The sequence below is a fragment of the Oncorhynchus nerka genome, linkage group LG2 (assembly GCF_034236695.1).
Source record: "Oncorhynchus nerka isolate Pitt River linkage group LG2, Oner_Uvic_2.0, whole genome shotgun sequence".
Lineage (NCBI taxonomy): Eukaryota > Metazoa > Chordata > Actinopteri > Salmoniformes > Salmonidae > Oncorhynchus > Oncorhynchus nerka.
This window is the reverse complement of record NC_088397.1, coordinates 36,010,595-36,029,730: the sequence shown is the minus strand read 5'-3', so window position 1 is coordinate 36,029,730 and position 19,136 is coordinate 36,010,595. Positions and strand designations below refer to the sequence as shown.

The 19,136-nt window shown below is 41.1% G+C and overlaps 1 long non-coding RNA gene across 1 annotated transcript; it reads right to left on the bottom strand.

The window, feature by feature from the left end:
- Positions 1-1,074: 1,074 nt before the first annotated feature.
- On the bottom strand, positions 1,075-14,447 carry LOC135572457 (uncharacterized). Its single transcript, XR_010464312.1, has 2 exons — positions 13,886-14,447; positions 1,075-1,604 (listed from the first exon to the last, which is right to left on the bottom strand). It is a non-coding gene; the product is annotated as an uncharacterized LOC135572457 (long non-coding RNA).
- Positions 14,448-19,136: the final 4,689 nt, after the last annotated feature.

Below are 19,136 nucleotides of genomic sequence, written 5' to 3'. Positions count from 1 at the left end.
GCCAGTAAATAAACAATGAATTATTTAAATCAATATGGTCAATATTATTATTATTAAAATATGTTTTTATAATGGAGGGAGGGTGGACAGTGAGTTAAATAATGAACCCCAAAAGGTTCTTTGAGGAACCATGATAAGGGGTTCTTCAAATAACTTATAGGGGTTCCCACAAAACGTTCTTCAAATAACTTTTAGGGGTTCCCCCAGTTTCAATTTGAAGAACACCTAAAGGATACTCCAGGAACCTTTACTTTTTAGAGTGTATATTGATAAAAGTCACCTTGTCCGAGAGACATTTACATAGTTATACACAGCCCATTTGGGATGACTATTGTGGGGCGAAATAGCGGCCACAACAGACAGACCTGATATCGCCCATAATTCAACGTCCTTGGGCGTCACATGCTGACTGGGTGTGACCAAATTTATTCTATTTAGCTACGCTTTGTAGTACATTTTTCCACTGTAATAAATGTTTCTGATGCCACATCGCCCGTTTTCAAAGGGAGTCATTTTTTTAGGGGCAGTCGCTTTTTAGCTTTTTGTCTGAAAGTATTTTCGCAACTGCGATACCAACTCCAGGCAGCAGATGGCGATGTGCGTTTTTCAGGTGATTCTGCCACTGTGACGTATAATCTAGTGGACAGGACGCTTCTTCAACATCAACAGCTAGTCAGCCACCTTGGTTCACTCTAACTTCATGGAAAAATGGTTATACAATAAATATAGTGTAACGGCTAGCTAGTCAGCGGGGTGCGTGCTAATAGCATTTAAATCGGTGACATCACTCGCTCTGAGACCTTGAAGTAGTTGCTCTGCAAGGGCCGCGGCTTTTGTGGAGTGATGGGTAACGATGCTTCGAGGGTGGCTGGTTCGAGGAGAGGGACGGAAGCTATACTGTCACAATAGCAACTCATCTCATACCGTGAAGCTAACATCCCTATCATGTTCAAATCAATAGAAAAGGGGCAAACGTTTAGGGTTCGACATCATGACATTATTAAAATACTCCTACTGCAATGTTAAAACATTCTACATTGTGACATTAATTCATTGATATCATGAAACAACTCCTTCATGTATTTTCTGATGTTTGATCAGAGGTATTTTATCAAGGACACACACTGATCACAGCTGAGATTTCTCTCCTGTGTGTGTTACATGTTGTGTAGTCCACTTGCTAGACGTAGCAAAACTCTTCCCACATTGAGTACAGCTATAAGATTTCTCTCCTGTGTGTGTTCTATGGTGTCTAGTCCGCTTGCAAGCTGTGGTAAAACTCTTCCCACATTGAGCACAGCCATAGGGTTTCTCTCCTGTGTGTGTTCTCTGGTGTGATATCAGGGTGTTTGACTGAGAAAAACTCTTCCCACATTGTGCACAGCTATAAGGCTTCTCTCCTGTGTGAGTTCTCTGGTGTATTTTAAGTTCAAATGAAAATTTGAAATGTTTCCCACAGTCAGAGCAGCAGTGAGTCCTCTTCCCTGAGGGTCTCTGCGGGTGTTTCTTGAGGTGTTCTGATCTGGAGATACTTTCCTCTGCCTCCTCAGCATCATGAGGTTGTTGAGGCTCCCCAGAGGATGCACGATAGTCCCGTCTCTCTCCTGCGAGAACAACAAAGTCAGACAGATGGTTAAAGGCCCACAAAATGAGCTAGAATAGTCATATTTTGGATTGTTTTCACATTAGTAGTAACTGATTATTGTAGGTTAGACATCGGTTATTAAACTTGTTGAAATCCTAAACAGTGTGCCAGATGACTTTTGGTCTCCAATATCGGACGCTTTCTGTGTTTGCTAAAATTGCGGTATGACGTCGATGCACACGCAATTTGGTTGTAGAAACTCCTCCCTGCTAATGAGGAAACCGATAGTTATGGATGTACTATATCTGCCTGGAGCAAAAATGGTGAGCAAAGATTTTAGTTTTTCACAATGTATTCTGAATGTGAATGGGGGAAAACTCAGGGAAGTAACCTCCATTTCCAGGAAGCTAATGAGCATTTCACACTAATTTGGATTATAATGGTAAGGCTCGCTTGAATGTTCTGCTTAATATAATGTTTGTGTCTTCATCGCAAATCAATCGCTTTGTATTCAAAAAACACTTGTACCAGTAAAATGCTATTTTTTGCTAAATATTCCATCAGCCTGACAACGAGGGTTTCTACACTAAGTTTTTGCCAAATTTTCCCATACCTTCACCTAACAACAACATAGACCTACTGTATGACCCATAACTTAACCTAACAACAACATAGACCTAGGACTATAAATAATTTCATATTTCAGGTGAAACATGGAAACTAAATTGTCTTTGTCATGACATTTCATAATCTGATCACCAGATAATTTTGTCAATAATCCTACTAGACTACTCTATAATGGGTTGTCATTCTAAATGTCCTGAATAAAGGAAAATAGCTCTGTGTGTTGTACAATAGCCTATCCATCAAGGAACAGTTCTCTACACATTATGAGATTAGAAAGTGGGATTGATCTGGTTGATCCGTTTGTTTCAGTTTTCAGTAGTTGAATCCTGTGATGTATTGTTGATTTCAACATTTTTTATTTTCAACAGATTAACTGGGTTGGTTGAAAAGTGATACTAAACTTACATACAATGCACTATATTGACATAGTGGAAGATGTACTGTTTTTCATACTACGATGGACCAAGATGTGTTTCTTTTGCACATGTTTGTTCATTGGTTAGCATGAGTTTTACAATATGTTCAAATCAAGCTTTATTTATACAGCACATTTCAGACATGGATACAACACAATGGCTTCACAGGAAAAAAACAAATGAACAAAAATAAACATTTACCACAACAAACATGAGGATTAAAAACAGAAGACTAACAACTGAAAGACTAATGATCATTCTAAGGAAATGCCATTGATTCAAATATTAACAATTGGATGCAATATCTAACCCAAAATATCAGCTTGTTTTACTACATTGTTTGTTGTGAAGTTCCCCATCACAAAAATCTAATCTAATTTGCAACCTACAGTTTTAAAGTTTCCAAATCAATAACCAATAGTTTGGGATGAATCCCAATAAAAACAGTTTGGGGTACATTGAAAACCCAAACATAACAGGTGCTATTTACACACAAACATCTGCCACAATAATCATATTACTTGTATTTTTAAAAACAAGCCCCTTATAAACTGCACAAGCACCAAAAACACTGTTGTTTTGACAAGTAGCAATAAATCACTGACTTCAATTAGGGGGGAAATCAGCTTGTTGCTGTTGAAACGAACACAACTAAACAAAACACATGGAAATGGGAGATATATTTTTACCTCACTGGTTAGAGGACAACCTGCAGAAGACAGTCAGCTGTATTTTGGAGTGATGCATTAAAATGTAGGGGTTGCTAAACAAACAAACAAACAACACTTATTTGTCATCACTCATCAATATCATTAAATTTAACAATTAAGACAGTCAAGTTAGCAACAATAGTCATATTTTGTCTTGTTTTCACATTAGTAGTAACATCGATGATTGTAGGCTAGAAAGAAGTTGTTGTAATCCGAAGCAGTGTGCCAGATGACTTTTGGTCTCCAATATAGGCCACTTTCTGTGTTTGCTAAAACTGCAGCACGAGGGGAATGCACACACCATTTGATTGTAGAAACTCCTCCCTGCTAATGAGGAAACCACTAGTTATGGATGTAGTAGATCTGCACACAAATGTAGGCCTATAAATGTGCCCATTTTGGGATTGTCTTAATGCACCACCAAGAGTTGTGGAGCTTCTTAAAGTAATTTTTTCTTCACCTCAAACAGCAAGTAAACAAAGTCTAAACAAAGTGAACAAAGTCTAATCAAAATCAATTGCAAACGACAATAGTTCCTCAAAGTAATTTCGTAAAATATTTCCAGCTCTCGCCCTTTCGATAACCACACAGCATAAAAAGGAAAAATGTAATGCTCTGATCCAGTGGAAATGTCATAAAATACCTGATTACTTCTTATTCTTTGCACAAATAGACTACAGCTGTGTCTGTCCCAAGCTCACTGGCCTGGAAACTCTGAGGGCCCAGAATATTTTATACAATGTTGCAAGCTTGCTATCTCAAGTTTTGAGCTGACCAAGTTGATAGTTGATACAATGTTTCAAGTTCGTTGTAGACAGGCCATGTGCAGCAAATGTGATTTATAGGATATTTTCTACCTGCAGGCTGCAATGTTTTTATTGTTGGCTTTATGTAGGCTATTTATACATAGTTAGCTATGGAAATAAAAGTTACTTTTAGATTATTATTTTTTTAACTCTGTTTATTAAGTTTTACACACACACATACACATAGACAAGACAAAGCAATATAAATAATATACTCAACTAAAAAATAAAAAATAAAATAAAAAAATTGCTTTTACAAATGCTTTAAAATAAAAAAATAAAATGATTATTCATGTAGGCGTGAACAAAGTGTAAAATTAACTGGGAAAAACAAGCTCACACTTCAGTCTCTGCCCGAGCAAGATGAACAAGGCATCTGCGGATCACAATCAATAAGCACATGGACCTTAATGCCCCCCCAGCAAAAACACAGAGAGAGGCTCCTCCAACCCTTAAGTCACAGACTTATTTTAGTATTAATTGGAATGCCATCAGAGGATGGACTGTTTAAAGTAAGACCTGAATGGAGCCCAAGCCTCATTAAACAGTTTGGGGTTCCCACGTGAATTGAATTTGATTTTTTCTAGTTTCAGAGAGCACAACACATCCCTCACCCAATATTTATAAGATGGGGGAGCTGCAATCTTCCAGTTCTGTAGTATTAGCCGTCTAGCTAAAAGAGTTGTATAAGCAACAGTGTCCGACTGGATTCTTGATAGGGGGGTACCCATGGGCAGTACTCCAAAAAGGGCTTTAAGGGGAGACGGATCTATAACAGTGTCATATATATCAGAGAAACATTTAAATATTAATTCCCAGAAACCTGACAGTTTATGACAGCCCCAAAACATATGCAACAGTGTGGCTGGTTCCACTTTACATCTGACACAGGTAGGATCAAAATCAGAGAATATTCTTCCAAGTTTGGCCCCCGACCAGTGGATACGGTGAACCACCTTGAATTGAATGAGGCTGTGTCTAGTGCTAAAAGTGGGATTGGGGGAGATTGAACTTTTCCTGCAGCTGAGAAAAAGAGGCAAATGTATCATCAAATAATAATTGGGCTAGCGAGGAGAGGCCTAGTGAGTGCCAAATGCCAAAAGCCCCATCATTCAAAGATGGAGGAAATAAAATGTTCTGATTGATTGGGCCTGATAGAGAAAAGCCTCGGAGGTTAAAGGCTAAACGGAACTGATTCCAAATTTTAAGAGACTGCTTTACAATTGGGTTGACACACCTTTTGCCTAGGGACACTGGGAGAGACGAGCACAGCACAGAGGAAAGTGCTGCAGGTTTACACGATTCAGACTCCATCTGGACCCAGAGTGGTCTAGGGCCAGTAGGATTAGTCTGCAGCCAGTACAGAATGGCTCTGAAATTTGCAGCCCAGTAGTATGTCTGAAAATTTGGTAGAGCTAAACCCCCCAATGACCTAGGCTTCTGTAAATGTTTTCTACCAATCCGTGGTACCTTGCCATCCCAAATAAAATGCATGAATGTTTGATCCAGTGAAATAAAAAAAGATTTTGGAATAAAATGGGTAAACATTGAAATAAATATAAAAATTTGGGCAACACATTCATTTTAATGACATTAATCCTTCCGATAAGAGAAAGGGGTAGCGAATTCCAAAAAGTAAAAGATTGTTTCAATCTGTCTGCTAGAGCAACAAACTTTTCCTGAAACAAATTTGAATATTTCCTTGTCACTTTTACTCCCAAGTAAGTGAATTGATCCCGGACAATCCTAAACTGAGAACTTGTAAAAGAGCACTTTAAAGCAGCCTTGTTTACCGGAAAAAGCTCACTCTTGCCTAGATTCAGCTTGTACCCTGAGATTGATCCAAAAATTTTAAGAACAGATAGGGCACGTGGCAATGAGGTATCAGGGTTGGAGATAAACAAAAGGAGGTCGTCAGCATATAGCGAGACTTTCTGCTCCCAGCCCGCCCTGATTATGCCTTGAATGGCATCATTAGAGCGTAGTGCAATGGCGAGAGGCTCGATTGCAAAAGCAAACAACAAGGGGGAGAGTGGGCAACCCTGTCTGGATCCGCGGTGCAAGGGAAAATAGTCAGAGGACAAGTTATTAGTCCGTACCGAAGCCATGGGGGAAAAATAAATAATATTTATCCACGCAATGAATTTGGGGTCAAAGCCAAATCTATAAAGGGCAGCTGTTAGGTAATCCCACTCAACGTGGTCAAACGCTTTTTCGGCATCAAGTGAGACCACCACCTCCGGGTCCTCCGACGCTGGGGAGTACAGTATATTCATAAGGCGCCTAATATTGAAAAATAAATGCCTATTTCTCACAAAGCCAGTCTGGTCAGAGTGTATTACTTGGTGCAGCAAGCCTTCCATACGGATGGCTAAAAGCTTAGCTAGGATTTTGTAATCACAGTTTTAAAGCGAGATTGGGCGATAGGATCCACATTCCAGGGGGTCTTTGTTTTTCTTTAGTAGTAATGAAATTGAAGCCTGATAAAGACTAGGCGGTAGCTTTGAAGTATTGAGGCACTCTGCAAATAGTCAAGACAAGAATGGGCAAAGCAGACCAGAAAACGTCCTGTAAAATTTGGTTGGAAAACCGTCCGGACCCGGTGATTTACCACTTTTCATTGCGGACACTGCTGTTGCAATCTCCTCAAGCCTAAATTCTTCTTCTAGATAGTCATGGGAGTCTGTATCAATTGAAGGCATATTCAAGCCATTAAAGAAGGAGTCAATCACCAAGGGGTCTTGAGGGGATTCAGAGGTGTATAGCGCAGAGTAAAATTGTTTAAATTGATCATTGATCTCTTTATGTATAACTGTGGTGGCACCAGACGGGGTCCTTATTTGTGGGATTAAACGTGAGGCCTCAGATTTACGGATCTGATGCGCAAGGAGTTTACTGGCCTTGTCACCTTGTTCATAGACTTTGTATCGAGCTCGCAAGAGTAACTGTTCAGCTTGCCTGGTAGAAAGCTCATCAAATTCAGATTGGAGTAGTTGGCGCTCTTTATGCAGATCAGAGGAAGGATCCGTAGCATACTTCTCATCCAGTGTGGCTATGGACTCGCTCAGGTCCCGAAGTCGCTGGGAGCGAACTCTGTTTTGGTTGGCTGTATAAGAAATAATTTGGCCACGTAGGTATGCTTTGAGAGACTCCCATATGGTAGAGCAGGACATACCTGGTGTTGAATTGGTTTCTAGGAATAAGGTGATTTCAGAAGAGATGAAATTGACAAACTCCTTATCTGAGAGTAAAATGGGGTTGAGACGCCATTGATAACACATAGGAGGTCGCTGGGGAAACTCTAGTTCAAGCACTAATGGTGAATGGTCAGAGATAACAATACTCTCGTAAGTACACTGCCGCAGGTTAGGCAGAAGTTTTTTGTCCAAAAAGAAGTAATCAATCCGGGAGTATGTTTGATGAACATGAGAATAAAAGGAATATTGTCTATCTGTAGGATGTAGGAAACGCCAGGCCTCAAACATAGCATATTTCTGAAGAAAGGATTGAATAAGTAGGGCACATTTAGATGGGCCTGTATTTGTTTGTGAGGACTTGTCAAGAACTGGGGACATTTTACAGTTGAAATCCCCCCCTAAAATCAACAAATTAAAATCTAAATTGGGAATAGTAGACAGAAAGGAAGAAATGAAACTTGTGTCATCCCAATTGGGAGCATAAACACTAGCCAAAACAAGAGGGGTAGAAAACAGTTCACTGGTTACTATGACGTATCGTCCCTTAGGATCAACAATAACCTCAGAAGCTACAAAGGGAGTAGCTTTATCAACCAGAATAGCAGCACCTCTTGATTTACTATGAAAGTTCGAGTGGAACACTTGACCAACCCAGTCCTTACGCATCCTAAAATGCTCACCAGTCCTCAAGTGAGTCTCTTGTAGAAATGCAATATTTGCATTCAAACCCTTTAAGTGTGTCAACACCCTCTTACGCTTCACCGGGTTGTTAACCCATTTGGTATTCCAAGAAATGTACTTGATTGTATTATTTCGGCCCCTCTGGGCATTCCCGTTATTCAACCCTGTCATTAGAGCATAGAATGGAAAAGCAATGAGCGCCCAAAACCCCCAGAATAACTTGTCTCAGAGTAATAATGTACGGTGGTAAATGTTTGGAAAAAGTACAGAAAAAAACCCAGATAAACTAAAAAGACAGAATGACAACATTAGAACTGAACAATTCAACCTGCCCCCCACCCCCTCCCCCCATCCCAGACAATACCTCCCCAAACGAGGTACAAGCCTAAATAGAACATGTTCTCTTCGCACAGTATGTCTGTGAGAGTGCGGTCTTAAACCTAAACCCACAGTCCCGCTCTTTAAAGTCGCGTTTTGTTAGTGGATCAAGCAGCAAAAATAAAGATTTGTGTGTATTTTTTCAAATAAAAAAAAGGTGAATCCCTTGTGCAAACGGAATGACAAAAGCACCACTTGTAGATGTATATAATTGTATTCACAGTCTTATAATAGGCATTGAGAGGGAAAATAAATAAAATGTATAAAGGCTCTCAGCCAAAAATCTAATTTGAAGTAAGGAAATCGTAGTAAGACAATCAAAAAGAATAGTAATTATAATAGTAGTCTAGTTGAAGCTGAGACAGCTTACAACCAATACCAAAAAACTACGTGTGCGCAACGTTGAACGTTTGCTGGGCATAAATGACGCTTAAAGCTTTTAAAATTAAAGTGAGGCCCCAAAAACCGTGTAGCCTCGGGAGACATTTACTGTTTACTGGGTCAATGCAAACGGATGCAGTAAACAAATAACCAAAAATATTTTGAGTCACCGAGACAATGTGTAAACAAACTAAATTAGGTGAGCGAGATAAGGCACGCACACTAGACGATCAAAACATTAGATCACCTCAAATAAGCCTGAATAGTTTCACCAACTATACAAGACTAGCCTGTTATGTCTAAGCATAATTGTACCACAAGTGGGTTACTTACTATCCACAGTACGCAAGCAACAGTTGCTGAACTGTGAGCATATTCAAGACTTCTTGATGTGACGTTGAATGTGAGCCATAGCCTCATCCGGAGATTCAAATGTGTAGTCTTTACCCTCGTGAGATATCCATAAACGGGCCGGGAATCGCAGTCCATACTTCACACTTGGATGGTCCCGAAGTACTCGTTTGGCCTGTCCGAAAGCTGCGCGCTGCCTGGAAACAGTGTGGGAGTAGTCCTGGTAGATGGAAAAGCTCTGTCCTTGAAAGCTCAGAGTGGTATTGCGGGCTCGTCGGAGGATCTCCATCTTCTCATGAAAAAAGTGCACTCGAAGAATGTCACGGGGCCTCTCGCCATCCCGGGGCTTTGGGCGCAGCGACCGGTGGGCTCGATCAATCAGGGGCTTTTCATCTAAGGCAAGAACATCCTTCAGCAGCCCCGATACGAAATCCGTGGCGCGATGCATTTTGGCGGACTCTGGGACCGATACAAGTCTCAGATTATTGCGGCGAGAGAATCCCTCTAGACTCACGCAGCTCTCCTTCACCTTTTTCAAATCCGCAGCTAGGCGTTTAACTTCAGCCTCCAGGGATGTAGTTAAATCGGAGACATTGGTAGCGGAGGCCTCCAGTGCCGCAATCGTTGTAGTGTGTGACGCAGTTGTTGTTTTGAGTATTGTGATTGCTGGCACAGTCTCGTTCCGCAGGATGGTTAAATCTGCTTTTAAAGTATCAGAAACCTCCTGTATTCTGGCCTCAATCGTAGCAACCACCTGTGTTTTCATTTCAACTATCTCAGAGCGTAGTAGTTTGATGGCCTCGAGAATGTTCATTTCGGCGCCGCCAGGCCAAGCCGCACCCCCGGTTAAAGTGTGCGTCCCCGGGCCCTCAGACTCAGGAGAGGGCGGTGATGAGAGCGGGTCTTGTAGGCCGGCTTTTCTCAAAGTCATGCTTTTGGCCTTATGCTTGGTCGACATGCTGACATTCGGAAGCAAAGTAGTCTTGTTTTTTACGGAAAGGGATCACCAAATTAACATTTGAAAATAAATACAGTTCTGCTGCAGAATTCACAAACTTTAAGAATACCACGGGAGCAAACGGAAAACACGTCAGTCGCACATGGCATCCCCTACCATCCCCCGATTTGTATAATTTTAATTTAGATTTAGATATAATGTAGATTAATCACAGACAATGATTTTGAGATACTATTAGAAATTTAATTAAACTGTTCCACGAAAATGTGCATATGATAATCCAAACTAGCACGCAGACCGTTAGAAATGGTAAGATAACTTGGCACTCCAAATGGAAAAGGTTGCCGACCGCTGGTGTAGCCCATTACCGGAAACTTCAGAAGCATAACGGCAGAATTGTTCTTGATCTCTGGCTTCCTCGAGTCATTTGTGTGTCTTAATTATTTGATCAAACAGCACGCTTAAAGCATCGGAGAAATTCAGTACATATAGTTGATTTTATTAAAACACATACAGCGTGGAGAACAAGTATTTGATACACTGCCGATTTTGCAGGTTTTCCTACTTACAAAGCATGTAGAGGTCTGTAAAATCCAGAAAATCACATTGTATGATTTTTAAGTAATTAATTTGCATTTTATTGCATGACATAAGTATTTGATCACCTACCAACCAGTAAGAATTCCGGCTCTCACATACATGTTAGTTGTTCTTTAAGAAGCCCTCCTGTTCTCCACTCATTACCTGTATTAACTGCACCTGTTTGAACTCGTTACCTTTACCTGTCCACACACTCAATCAAACAGACTCCAACCTCTCCATAATGGCCAAGACCAAAAAGGGTGTGAGGACATCAGGGATAAAATTGTAGACCTGCACAAGGCTGGGATGGGCTACAGGACAATAGGCAAGCAGCTTGGTGAGAAGGCAACAACTGTTGGTGCAATTATTAGAAAATGGAAGAAGTTCAAGATGACGGTCAATCACCCTCGGTCTGGGGCTCCATGCAAGATCTCACCTCGTGAGGCATCAATGATCATGAGGAAGGTAAGGGATCAGCCCAGAACTACACGGAAGGACCTGGTCAATGACCTGAAGAGAGCTGGGACCACAGTCTCAAAGAAAACCATTAGTAACACACTACGCCGTCATGGATTAAAATCCTGCAGCTCACGCAAGGTCCCCCTGCTCAAGCCAGCGCATGTCCATGCCCGTCTGAAGTTTGCCAATGACCATCTGGATGATCCAGAGGAGGAATGGGAGAAGGTCATATGGTCTGATGAGACAAAAACAGAGCTTTTTGGTCTAAACTCCACTCGCCGTGTTTGGAGGAAGAAGAAGGATGAGTAAAACCCCAAGAACACCATCCCAACCGTGAAGCATGGAGGTGGAAACATCATTCTTTGGGGATGCTTTTCTGCAAAGGGGACAGGACGACTGCAACATATTGAGGGGAGGATAGATGGGACCATGTATCGCGAGATCTTGACCAACAACCTCCTTCCCTCAGTAAGAGCATTGAAGATGGGTCGTGGCTGGGTCTTCTAGCATGACAACGACCCGAAACACACAGCCAGGGCAACTAAGGAGTGGCTACGTAAGAAGCATCTCAAGGTCCTGGAGTGGCCTAGCCAGTCTCCAGACCTGAACCCAATAGAAAATCTTTTGAGGGAGCTGAAAGTCCATATTGCCCAGCGACAGCCACGAAACCTGAAGGATCTGGAGCAGGTCTGTATGGAGGAGTGGGCCAAAATCCCTGCTGCAGTGTGTGCAAACCTGGTCAAGAACTACAGGAAACGTATGATCTCTGTAATTGCAAACAAAGGTTTCTGTACCAAAAATTAAGTTCTGCTTTTCTGATGTATCAAATACATATGTCATGCAATAAAATGCAAATTAATTTTTGCCCAAACAAAACATGCTGGTTATTATTTTAGGCTATTTAAGTTTTGGAGTCAAAGATAGTTTTAATTTTTAAAACAGTAATTTTATTTCAGTTTACTAAATAGTTTCCCCCTAATTACTTTTTCTATAATAAGCATGGAGGTTTCCCCTATCAATCAGTCATAGGTACTGGTTACAAAGCGCCTCGTAACCTAGCTGGGAATGGGACAGACGGAACCCTTCTGTGGAAACAGATGGGGGCGATATGTAATCAAATCTAATTCAGTGTGGAGGCTATATACAGGGGGCACCGGTACCGAGTCAATGTGGAGGCTATATACAGGGTGCACCGGTACCGAGTCAATGTGGAGGCTATCTACAGGGGGCACCGGTACAGAGTCAATGCGGAGGCTATATACCGGCGGCACCGGTATCGAGTCAGTGTGCGGGGGTACAGGCTAGTTGAGATAATCTGTACATGAAGGTGGGGGCGTAGTGACTATGCATAGGTAACAAACAACCAGCGAGTAGTAGCAGTGCACAAAGGGGGGGGGTTAATGTAAATTGTCCGGTGGCGATTGGCTTTGGGTTAGAAGCTGATGAGGAGACTTTTGGTCCTAGACTTGGTGCTCCAGTACCGCTTGCCGTGCAGTAGCAGAGAAAACAGTCTATGACTTGGGTGACTGGAGTCTGACAGTTTTGTGGGCTTTCTTCTGACACCGCCTATTATATAGGTCCTGGATGGCAGGAAGCTTGGCAACAGTGATGCACTGGGCCGTTCACACTACCCCCCGTAGCGCCTTACGGTCAGATGCCGAGCAGGTGCCATAGCAGGTGGTGGTGCAACCGGTCAGGATGCTCTCGGTGGTGCAGCTCTATTACCTTTTGAGGATATGAGGACTAATGCCAAATCTTTTCAGTCTCCTCAGGGGGGAAAGTTTTTGTTGTGCCCTCTTCATGACTGTCTTGGTATATACCCAAGTGGGTGATTGAAAGATGAACTGAGGTCCACACTCCAGTCCAGTTGATGGTGGTAATGCACCTTAAAGTTGGTTGCCAACCACCACAAAGTCCAAAGAAGAAAAAGAAACCTGAAGGAAGGAGAAATGACGAGAAACCAATTTGGTTTACCGTTTGGGGCGTCAGGACTGGTTACCTATTTTGATGTGATGTGAAAGTACAATTTGAAATGATTTTGATGTGATATAAAAGTAGTGTGGAATTATTGTGATGTGATATGAAAGTACAGCAATTTTTGTTTCTAGAAATGTATCGCAATTGAGAATCGATTCACATTTCGATGGAATATTTGATTATTTTAGCTGCCAGAGGCAGTCTACCTCTGAAAATAACATACAGTCCATGGACCTTGAGGCGTAACAGGGGCAGCAATCAGCAGGAGAAACAATAACAAAGCGAACTCCCTGCCCGTTTCGGTAAAAAGCTGAGGGATGGGGCTGGAGAAATGTAACCATCCATGATATCAACATTCTAGTTTTAACCATGTTTTGAGGATATACAGTGTTTGTTTATATTTACTGACAAACATTGGAGTAAAAAAAGCTTATATTCTGGGTTCTGATGGGGTACAACAGTTGAACTAAGCTCATGAGGCATTTATAAGTGATTTCTTCAAGAAACAATGAGTACATATCATGAATGTATAAGTCCCAAAATGGATGTAACAACTGCTGATTGCCCCTCTAAGACTACATATTGGGCTACTCTAATAGGAGATATTGAGGACTACAGTATTTCAGGGATTGTCATTGGATGCATTTGATCAATTCTTAACGTTTTGTTGATGGTCCACACGTTACAGTGTAGCTTCAGCCATTCCTACTGAACAACAGTAAAGTGTAGAACCCCTTTACTGCATATTGGTTCAACGACTGCAGAGACGGTACTTACTGGTGTTAAACAGATCTCCAACCTCCTCTTCTTCCTCCAATGTGACAGTAATCTCCCCCTCCTCCTCTTTCACTCCAAATACGTCCTCTTATTTCACTGTACAATCCTCTTCCTCTTTCACTCTGAATGAGTCTTCCTCTTCTTTCACTGACACGTCTTTCTTTTCTTATTTCACTGTAACAGCCTCACCCTCTACTTGTTTGTGTATTGTAACATCCTTCTCTTCCTCCTCCTCTTTCACAAGAGCTTATTTCTCCGTCCAGCAGACCTCCTCTTCTTTAGCAGGAGGAGAGTAGCTTAGTGAACTCATGGTCGGGGATGTTAGCTAGCTAGCATTAGCGACTAGCCTAGTTCTAAGCTAATTTAGCAAACCAGCTAGCTGACAAACAACGTAAATATATAATTCAATGGGCCAACAAGTACATACGAAAGAGGTGTGTTTAGTACACAGCGACTAATATACACTAAAACAGTGTAAAGAGCATGAATGTTGTAGCTGTGTTTGGTCGAAAGCTACCGTGGTGTCTGACGAGCTGTTGTTGTTGAAGGAGCGTCCACTAGATTATACGTCGCACTGGCAGCGTCGCCTGAACCTAAAAGACTCACCTCGCCATCTGCTGACTGGAGTGGGCAACGCAGTTGAGGTACCAAAAGTTAATTTTTCATTTATTTCATAAAAGTGTAATATAATATTAAGACGTTCAAAGAGAAGCATGTGTTGATTGATTCGTGTTTAATGAGTGAGAATTTAAAACAAACTTTACACCCACTACATATTTGCAATGAAGCATACTTCTGACATGGATAATTTTGACTCCAGAGGCATATCTTTAATCATAGCCTAAATGTGATTTATTAAATTTTTCATGACTTTGTCAATCCTCTTGTTCTTAATAAATCTAAATCATGGTTTAGTGTTCCTGTATCAAAAATGGACTTTTAACAAATTCAAATCCTTTGGAGTAATTTTGACCTCAGCCAAAAGCACCTTTGAAATAGTTTAATTCAAATCAAAATCACATTTTTTTTTGTAACATACACATGTTTGGCAGATGTTATTGCGGGTATAGTGAAATGCTTGTGTTTCTAGCTCCGGCGGTGCAGTAATATCTAACAAGTAATATCTATCAATTTCACAACATATTCCCAATACACACACATCTAAGTATTTGAATCTAGGTTTCTCTGTGGATATGATCCATCCCACCAGAGGGTGGAGGGGCACCTGTATCAGTGGTTTTGACCAGATAGACACCTGCAGATATACAGTATAGTGCCTCCCATGTACTCTCCTAAGGTTGGACTTTTCTATACCACTTATCACATGACTGTGTTCCTGCCAAAGCAGCAGCTAAACTTCCTGGGGTTATTATGGATCTCCATTAGTTCCTGCCGAGGCAGCAGCTACTCTTCCTGGGGTATATTATGGATACCCATTTGTTCCTGTCAAGTAAGACGTAAGGTCAGGGAGTGTGCCAGTCTGCCTGAAACGCCCCTTTCAAGCAAAAGGTATAAGTTATGGGTTATGAATTAACAGGTATAAATGATGGGTTATGAATTAACAGGTATAAATGATGGGTTATGAATTAACAGGTATAAATGATGGGTTTATGAATTAACAGGTATAAATGATGGGTTATGAATTAACAGGAATAAATGATGGGTTATGAATTAACAGGAATAAATGATGGGTTATGATTTAACAGGAATAAATGATGGGTCATGAATTAACAGGAATAAATTATGGGTTATGAATTAACAGGAGAGAGAATAAAGTAGACGGCACGGGTCAAAATTTTGATTTATGACCCTGTGTCCATGATGACGTTTACATGTCCAAATATGGGCCTCCGGCCAGGACATCCTGTTCCTGTAGTCACGTGTTAGAGGGTGTGTTATTTATTATCTATATTGCATCCTTTGAAGTTGTCATGCTGATTGATGTCTAGGGACCTGGTTGAACTGGGGGGAGTTCTGTGTTTGAACTTTTGAAAAAGTATGACCCCACATCCCTGGTTTTATTGCACTTGTGGTTGTTATCTAATGAAGCAGGAATGTCCGGGGTATTGGCTGTGGCAGACGCATTATAAATAAAAGTCCAGAACAAGGCATGCGACCCCAGAACAGTAAACAATATTTTTTAAATAAAGCCCAGAATATTAAACATAAAAATACGTCTCCTAGGCCAATTCTCGGGGTGCTATGCAGCTCATGTCTTGAACCCAATGACAAAAGCCTGGAGGATGTTTTGCGTGGGGCTCCAGAATGTTTTAGTAGTTTTGGGTACGAGTGAGGGACATATGTCTTACATATTCCAACCTGAGGAATCTACGTTTAAGATATTCACAGACAGCGGCCCCAAACCCCTTTATCGGGCAGAATCCGTGAGTTTTTCTCCAGCGCTAAGAATGAGAGAATGGCTTAAGATAAGACTTGCGCTGTGTCAAATTGAACAGGCCATGAGCGCTTCAAGTCTAGCCGGATATGCGTTGGAAGAACTGGTCTGCAGACGAAGTGATCTGATGGCCCTAAGAATCGCTTCAATGGCGTATACCCCTGACTCCAGAGTGACAATTTTAGCATGTGAACAATTTGATAGTGCAAATGCGACGAAAACTGTCAGTTCATATGTATTTTCCAAAGCATGCAATGATGTAAACTTTTTATGATGAATTTGCTGGACAGTCTTTTCGAAAATCGTGAACAATTAAGGCGATGGCCGAGGTTATCGTTGAGACAAACCCAGGACTCACAAGGCCGAAGGAGGATCTTTCCCTGGAGTGAAAACGTCCGGAGCTTCGATGGAGCGGGCAAGCGACTTTGCGATGGTGAATTGGAAACGGATAATGGTCAGGGTTAACCGGACCCTTTATTTGTAAAAAATGTTGAATTATAAGGTGTGTTAAAATGTATGTACCAAATATTTCGAATTAAATCATTGGTTTTAAAAATGTATCTCACCCCTTTAACGAAAGGGGAAGCTGTCTTTTCGCTCATGCCCTGGTATGTCGCAGAGAAATGTAATGTCTGTAAAAAACATGTATTATTTTATAGTCTTTCCTACAATGGTATGTTATAAAGTTTGTAATAATGTACAACTGCAGGCCTCCGAGGTTTTTACATAAAACACTCGTGATGCATGTTTAAATATTAGTCAAATTTGATAATTCATTCTAACATGTCTTAAAAAAGTTTGTACTAAATATTTTGGAATTCAATAAAAGGAATTTAGAAACTGTATCTCACCCTTTAATGATGGGAAAATGTATTTTACATCATCACCCCGCTCTGTCGCGAAGGAAAAAGACACGGAAAATCAGGGTGCGTGCGTGAGTGTGCGTGTGACGGAGCAGCAGGAGTGTGTGTGCGTTTCAAAAACAAAGGGGGGTGTGTTCAACAGGGCCCAAGTATGTAGCCCCATTCTATCTGTAGAGAATCGTTTGAAACCAATGTTTGCACTATCATGCATACGGCATGTCCAGATATCTGCCGACTCCCCCGGGTTAAACATTGATATCTCTAATCAGCGCCCCGTGTCCCCCACCCCGGTTGTAGAGATCTCGACATCCCCTCCTGTTGTTTGAATTCACCGCCTTTGTTCTCTAAACCAAATATATAGGGTGTTGCATACATGATATCTCCCGAAAAAATGCCACCACGGCCCTGTAAACTCATTCTGTACTTTCGCTAGTTAGGGACAGAACGCGGAGCGAGTCTAGTGGAGCATATACTTTAATTAACACTATGTTAGCACAGCTTTAGCGCAAACCCACAGCCCCGAATATTTAGCTGCCAGGACAGATTAAAAAAGAGATGTGAATAAGTGAATCCCTCCTAATGGATATTTCTGAAGGCTACTGGACATAAGTGATTGGGAAGCGATCAAGTTGCGGCGTAAGTCCAAATAATCACATACCCAAGAATATTTATATATTAAAAAACGAAAAGTGGGCACTCTGAACGACTTCGTAAGACACCAGGCAGCAGTCCCAGGACAGATAACATTAGGAAGCCCTCCTAATGGATATTTATGGAGTGTGAGTAAGTGATTTGTTTGAATATTCTTGTGATATTATTGTAATATTAAACACGAGTTATGTGTGTATTTCAAGTGTATATATTTCGTATAACTGTTAATATTCTCTAACGTTTGTTAGGGTCCCCATCATTTACGCAGCTTTTAAGAGGTTTAACGGATCTGGAACACAATGAGTTAGACGGTGATTCTCAGTCTCAAAACCCCGGCAGCCAATCGCCATCAGCATATTTTCGACGTAAGTCCAAATAATCACATACACAAGAATATTTAGAAATTAAAAAACAAATAGTGTGTACTATTTTAAAAGCTATTTTTTTGTATTTATGGCCGACATACAGCCAAGAAGGATAAATGCATCGTTATGGACAACTGACACAACGGGTGACTTGGATGCAATTCTCCCGTTCTGCACGTTTTTTCCAGCACACCGCGAACAGAGAATTTAAACGTCCTGACAACTCCCCCGGGCACCTCAACTCACTCGCTACACATTCCATGTCCCAACAACCAACGCACAACTGTGGCCCAAGTGCATTGCTCTGAATCAACACCTCCAGAAAATTACTGTGCAGGGAACTTGAGGCTTCACGATTCGGCGCTCTATGGATACGGTATGAGACCATTATACATTTGTTAATAGTTATACGTCTTTTATTAGTTATACCTCTTTTGATAGACTATGTTAAAACAAGGTCAAATAATGTTTTATTTCAGACTCCAACGATACACGCCGTGCAGAATCGGGAACGCTTGATGAAAAAAGTCACAACCTGGTTCTGCGATTCGTCAGAATAGCCTGCGCCAAAAAAGCCGAGGTATTTTAACTATGTATTGTTATTATATAGTATTATACCTGAAATGTATTTGACATTTTATGTATCTAACATATTTTTATATTTAATAACCTATTTTATATGTATTATTTTCTTTCAGACTCCTCCCCGGCGAAAAACGGCACAGAAGGCCACATACATCTAGAGCTGGGGGTTCCGGTTCACCGAACATTCCCAATGAAACAACCAAAGCGGAGGATATCCCTGTTTTTAATGACATTTTAGAGGTTGACGACCAGTTATTCCTTTATGCGGCCAACCTTCTTGACCCCGACAATTCTATGGCGTCAACATCACGATCTGAAATAGAACAAGCAAGGTTTTTCACAGTCTTTTCCAGGGCTTTGAAATCGAGGAACGTTTTGCTATACAAACGACT